Here is a 7,301-nt window from a genome sequence, read left to right on the forward strand (position 1 = left end):
GGGTGGCTGCAAAGGAGGTTGGCGTTCCTGTCCATTTCATATTTGTGCAGAAGAGGCAGTTTGCAGAGCTGAGAGAAAAAGCAGGCCTCTCCTGAAGTTCCCTCTCCCATGCAATGCTGAAAGTTACATTTTTCGTCGTCGTCCTTGTCTTGTCAGCCTCAGGGGATAGGTGGGAGGAAGGAAAATATTACAGTAGAGCAGAACTGAATTTGAAGGTGGGGGTAATTTATTTTATTGCATCGCACTCTTCCGCACACAGAGCAGCTAACAACGTTTGCAAAACCATGTTAAAAGCAAATTTACTAAACCACAGTTCACCATAAAATATGATAACTGCATGTCATGGGGACACTCCTGCCATGCCCCAAAGGCTTGCACAAAAGCCTCAATTAAGATAAAGTGAAGGACAACTGGATCTGTAATGTCATATTCTCTTAATATGAATACTTCTCTCATTCCCAGCCATGGGAGTTGTTGGAGTGAGGCATTTGTTAGTCTAAAACGCACGTCATAAAAGCAGGACTGTGTTGTTTAGTTAAGAATATGGTGAAAATTCCCTAAAAATAAGGAACTGGGGAGGAAGCAGAATATACAAATGAATAAATAGGCATTTTTAACTGGAAAAACCAGAATAATCAGGAATGGTAAAATGAGTGAAAAGAGTTCACATGGTTATAGCGACGAAGGAGTCCAGTGAGAAATATTTTTGAAACCTCTTTACCGGTAAATTTTGGATTAGCTGCAGCCTTAATAGAGGTGAGAACATATCCACAGTTGGTTTCCCTAATATAGTCATGCCATCCTTGTATAGTATGTGGCTTTTCACTTTCCCCCTCATTATTAGGGTAGCTTTGGGAGCTACTGTATCACTGGGGGGAGCACAGCCACACTGCTCCTGTAACCTAGGAAATGACTTTAGAGATGAGCTACCTGATCAGCAGATTCACATGGCGCATCTTGATGCTGGACAGTAAGTACCACTTCAGAATGTGAATGGGGGATGAAATGTTTGAAAGTTCGTTTATGCAATGTACAGATACATGCAAAACCAGCACGATGTGGAAAAGGCTAGCCTGCATTCTGTTTCCCAACATGCTGATTTTGTGTGTGGACATTACACATAAGCATTTTGACATGAGGCTTCTCCCCACCCCCCAACCCCCCGCCGATAAAAAATTCCCCTCCAGTCTGAATAGTACATTCCAGGAATAGTTGCACCATGTGATTCTTCTGCATGTATTGTTAAGGTTTAGTTCTTGGCCTCACTTTGAAAAAGGGCTACTTTCACTCCATTGATTGCCACCTGATCTTTGAATTCAATGGCCTTTGTACTCCAGCATCTTCCCCTGGCATGCACTCTGGGTAAGCAGAAAATGTACCACCCAGTTGTCTTTTGCGAAGGTCAAAGCAGTCATGGCCCTACTTGTGTGCTGGCTCATGATGGCCCCCGGGCTCCATGATCTGAAGCGCACAGGGAAAGCTTCTACCATTCACATTAGAGCCCAAACGCATTTAAGCACTTGCACCACTTAACGTTCGCCTTGAGGCAGGCTTGGTGTGTTTTTAAAAAGTCTGATTTATAAAGTGAAAATAATGTAGGGGGGGGGGAAGAAATGCCATTTTGTGGGCAACATTGCTTGTTTGCTTGAATTCCACCTGCCACGGTTAATTTTAATCAAGTCCAGGAGGGAGGCATATTGAAAGTGTTTTAATGTTATTGTCAAAAGGCTATGTTGCAAATTTTAACTTTATCCAGTTTGGAATATCTAGGTCCATTAATGATGCCTTGAGAACAGTCTTCTAGCATCAGCCACACTGAATCACCAGCACCCTATAGCCACAAGCCAAATGAGGAGTCTGCTGGTTCTCATGCTATATTTTGCAACTCTCACTGATAAGTCTGGGCTCTAACTGGGTGTCCATTCCACTGTCCAACAGCTCTTACTGTTAGGCTGTAAAATACTCCTGCCCCCAAACCCTCGAGAGCCACAGCCAGGCGGTGGAAGTAATACAAGACAAGTTCAGTTGAACATAAATCCTGTGCTAGTTGGTGCCCTAAGGTTGCCAGGTCATACCAGAAAAGAGCAGACAGAATTATTGGGGGTGGGGAGAGCGCACGCATAAAAACTGTAGCTGCCCCATCTCCTGATTCAATAAGAGGCTGAAAGGTACAGGGGGGTTTGGAGGTTGAAACTTGGCAACCGTAAATCCGTATGCTGCATCTGTGTTAGTGCTCCTGTACAAAAACCAGGCTGCTATCTGGACACACCCTAATGCACAAAGGGTCACACGCGCTGCATCAGATCAGATTCGAATGTTATTCCATGTAGCCTAGTCATTCTCTTCCACGGTCAAGTCTGTCACGTGTAAAATGGGAATACTCATTCAATAACTCCTAGAGACACTGTGAGGATGAAGCTGGTGATTTTTTTAAAAATAAAAGCACATTGTACTAAATAACAATAACAAAACAAATACAGTACTTGTAAAAACAAAACCAAAAAGCCATTGTCGTAGATGATTGGCACAGCACTGCCACCCCGTGGATATGCAGAGCACAATCCAGCTGGATTTGGTCACAAAAAAGGCTCGCAAGGGGGGGAAAAGCAATAGGGTTTCATTGTGAATCAGGACCAAACTATGCATTAAATGTGCAATTGCAATTACATATCTTTTAAAAACAAAAACAAAAAAACCTAGCATATGTGGGACCACAGTACATAGGGAGGAGCAGGGAATTAACATACACACACGTTATGCCCCCCTCCCAACTGCTATTTCCTCCACAAGGGAGGAAAAATAATCATCATCGCAAATAGCAAGGCAAACAGTAGCTTCTGGAGAGGAATTTCCACTGGGACTATGGCACAGAGGAACAGATTAATTTCAGCTTTACTCCTGATACGATATTGATGTAGATCTGTGTACATTCCTGTTTTTCATAGGAACCAACCTAAGTTCAGCATTTGCCTTATTACACCTTTATATTTAATCATCATAAATAAATAGGTATCATAATACTCACCTTCAATTTTTGCAGAATATTACCACAAGTAAACTGCTTTCCCCCCTCTAATGCAGGCACAAAATTTGTGCAACAAAGTGTCTGAAGCTACATTTGAACACATGAGAAGGCTATTGTAGATCCTTACATTTTGGGAATTTTAATTTTGGAATTGATTTATTTAACTGAAACCTTAAGTCCCATTGATTTCAACGGGATGTGTTTGTACATTATATTTTCTTGATGAGCAATTAAGATTAGTTAGTTTAAAAAATGTATTCACTTAAAAATCTAATGTGTGTCTTTATTTATTTATTTATTTAAAAGTCCTGCCTGTCTTTGCTTGATGCTGTATTGTTTTTAATATTCGTTTGAAAGCCGCCCAGAGTGGCTGGGGAAACTCAGCCAGATGGGCGGGGGTACAAATAAATTATTATTATTATTATTATTATTATTATTATTATTATTATTTGAAGAGCTGAGGAATGAACATGTCGCCCATCTCAGTCCCACAACAACCCTGTGAGGTAGGTCAGTCCAAGAGAGAATGGCTGACATCAATATTTTCCAGTGAGTTTTGTGGCTGCTTGGGGATTTATTCAATATACATCACTTCAATTAACTACACCTCTCTATGCAGCAGGGGTTAGAAACCTCAGGCCCCAGGAGTTGAATATGCCCTTCTGGGCCTTTCCTATCTGTGGCCTGGGGAGAGGAGTAATGGCCTGGAGAAAGTTCCAAGGGTCAGACAAGAGATGAAATTGTCAGTTTGCATTTCTTAGTACAGAAAGTATTGATCTGGTGTGTAGAGATCTTTCCTGTTCTGCTTAGTTCAAGAGGGTTCTGGAAGGTTTCTTTCTATGTGAAAGAAGCAAGCAGAAGGTTCTAGTTTGGGTTATTCCTTATGGGAAGCTGAGTACAGCTGGTTTAAACTGGTTCTGTTATTCTTTGTGTCAAGGTCATGCTGACTATAATAGGCCAGGAGGAGCCTGGGTTTCACACTTTCTCTTTCTAGCTCTTTGTTCTGGTGTGGTGTTCTGTTCTGTATGCTATAGTGTTAAGGTTTAGTCTTATTATAAGTTCTTGTTAAGTTTAAGATAAGTCTGGTGCAAGTAGATTTCTTATGGATAGTAGCAAACCTGTATGTTATTTGGATTTGTGACCATTATGCTCATTTGCCTTCAGTGGCAGTAAAGCTCTGCCAGATGAAATACAATTGCCTCTGGTCTATCTTTTGGGAATCCTGCAATGTGTTTAAGTTTTCCTCCGCACAACAGAAATGACCTCTCAGGGTAAAGCATCTTCAACGGGGCACAGGTTGGTGCTAAATATTTAGAAGCATAACCTGCTGGTATCCCCAATAATACCAGTTCCAGGATGGTATTATGCCACAATCGTCAACGTGCCTCATCTTGACCATACATTTGCTGGTCAGTCATTTAGAGGTAACAATGTTTCATGGATAGGGTAGCATTACAATGTGATATGAGACTGCAAACTGACCCCGGCCTGTGATAATCTGCAGGGTTGCCTCTGTAGCAGATTGAAGCACAGTTAACTGCATTTATGCAAGCAAATCTTGCTTTAATCTATCAGTTTTATATAACCTCCCCTTACAATCATAACAGAGATTAATACATGATTATTATTATTTTTAAAATGTCTCTGTTCTTTTGTAAGCAACGTCCCTCAGCTGACAACTGAAATTCTTTGGCATGGGTGGAAGAAGAATTAAAATGAAAGTTATTGTGTTAAGGAGTGGACATCTCATTTTATCTCTGATGAAAAGGAAACTGGACACATATGGACTAAAATTATAAATCGCCATGACCTAGATTCCACCTACTAAAGGAACTCAGAAATTTGTCTATTATTTGACAATTTTAGGTTTATGTGTATTTCTTTTTAAAGGTATTTCTGGAAACAAGGCAATTTCCTTAATAAATACCTTATTATTGTTTAAGATACCGGTAGATGATTTATGTCAGTGGCCCTTTGTGGCTTACTGTGACTGCACTCTCCTCTCACCACGCAACCTGATGAGGACATTTTCCACATTCATACAGCACCAAGCACTCTCCAGCTGGCCAGTGGTCAGGATTGAAATGGCACTGAAGAGCCAGTTTGGTGTGGTGGTTAGAGGGTTGTACTAGGGCCAGGGAGACCAGAGTTCAAATCCCTGTTCAGAGACGAAGCTCACTGGATGACTTTGGGCCAGTCTTTCTCTTCTGCTCTGTCTCTGTCACTCTCCCTACACCTACCTCACCTTGAGCTCCTGGAATAAAAATGTGGACCATAAATGCAATAATAAATTGTAGTCTAGCAACATTTAAAATATAAACTCCCCACCATCAACTTTCTCTCTCTCTCTGTTTCCCTTGCTGCCTCCTTCCTTTTTAAACAGGGAGTCTCTGTTCTTGTTCCCGTCACAGATTCTCCAAGCTCACAGCACTTTTGGAAGAACAGGAACATATATGCAAACAGGGGAGGCAACTGAGGCAACCATCAAGGGAATAGGCAGGGAAAGGTCCCAGAAGAAAAGCAGGCAAGAAGAAGCTCACAAAACATTTGTTCAGCCCAGTGTTTCAAGAATGCCTTTTCTTAAATAAATATTTTATTGACAGTAGCAATATCCTGATGCAGATTCCTAGCTGGCTGTTTGTTAGGATCTGGCATAGGAAAAGCTGCCTGCTCAGTGTTTGTTTCCTTGTTTTAACCCTCATTTTTGGGTGGGTGCGATATTTCAGAATGACACGAGGTGGTGCTGTTGGTATGTCTTCTGTGCAAATGCCACTACTGTACAAGAAAATGACTGTCAAGCTTTAAAACATTACGAAGCTCTCCCAGCGCCAGATTTTCCGCTGTGGATGCCTGATGTAAAAGACTCAGAGGAATTGCTCTTCCGTGGCCCTAGTCGGCAAGCCGTTTTACTGGAGGGCCGCTTTGAGAAGGGAGTGGGGAAAGTGGCAGGCCAAGGCGACAACTTCGGCCCAACTCCTTTTGGAGCAGGTGCTTCTCATCAGCCACACATCTCTTTTGCCTCAAAGGTTGGCAATGAAGAGCACAGTTTGGCCCAAGTGCCACCAGCTGCCGATTTATAGGGTTAACAGCAGCCGGAGCCAGCCATGGAAGCCAAACGACGCTCAGCTCCACATTTGGCCTCCACTATCCCTCGATTGTTTGAAACATTCGGGGGGGGGGGGCTGCCCCACAAAAAAATACACAGTATTGGAGGGGGGCAACATAACCCCTGGTGTGGTGTATATGACCTGCTGCCCTTAGGAAAGCCCAGCTGGTTCAAGCCAAAGGTCCATCTAGTCCAGTATCCTGTTCTTATAGTAGCTAACAAGAAGGCAGCAGACAGGACTTGAGTCTCTCCAATTTCAGTTCCCAGAAACTAGCATTCAAAGGCACACTGCCTCCAACAGTGGAGGTAGAACATAGCTGCTATGGTGCAGTGGAAGATGCTGTCCTGTCATCAGTGGATGCGATTGGCTTCTGCATGTAGAAGGTGGAGGAGTCAGGTCAGAAGGTCAGCGGTTTGAATCCCCGCAACAGGGTGAGCTCCCATTCCTCTGTCCCTGCTCCTGCCAACCTAACAGTCCCAAAGCATGCCCAAAAGTGCAAGTAGATAAATAGGAACCACTGCAGTGGGAAGGTAAACAGTGTTTCCGTGCGCCCTGGTTTCCGTCACGGTGTCCCGTTGCGCCAGAAGCGGTTTAGTCATGCTGGCCACATGACCCTGAAAGCTGTCTGCGGACAAACGCCGGCTCCCTCGGCCTGAAAGCGAGATGAGCACCGCAACCCCCTAGTTGTCTTTGGCTGGACTTAACTGTCCAGGGGTCCTTTACTATGGAGAAAGACCATGGGAGGAAATCCTGCTTCCATTCCGCTTAGCCTTCAATTGGATCAAGGTTACGTCAAACCATCAAAGAAATCTCTTATTTTTCCACTTACTTGAGAAAAACCAAACAGCATGTCCCAAAAAAAGTCCTCAGAGGCTTTGTTTCAAAATACAAGGCAAGGCAAGTTACACTTCTGGCAGTTGGCCCCTCCGTGCCAATGTTTTTTGTCAGGATGCTGTGAGGACGCCAACCCTGCGTTTTCCAGGAAGGAAGGGGTGGCTGCTGGCAGGGCCCACTTACATTGTCCCTCTCTTAGATTCCTTAGACTTGCCAGGTCTCAGCAGCCTTTGAAATCTCAAGGAGCTCCTTGGTGACCAGGAGGAGGAGCTGTGTATTTATTCAGCATCCACAGTGAGACTAGGAGGAGAGGAAAGGAGCTGTGCAGCGCAGCC

Source organism: Lacerta agilis, chromosome 5 (genome assembly GCF_009819535.1).
Source record: "Lacerta agilis isolate rLacAgi1 chromosome 5, rLacAgi1.pri, whole genome shotgun sequence".
Classification (NCBI taxonomy): Eukaryota; Metazoa; Chordata; class Lepidosauria; order Squamata; family Lacertidae; genus Lacerta; species Lacerta agilis.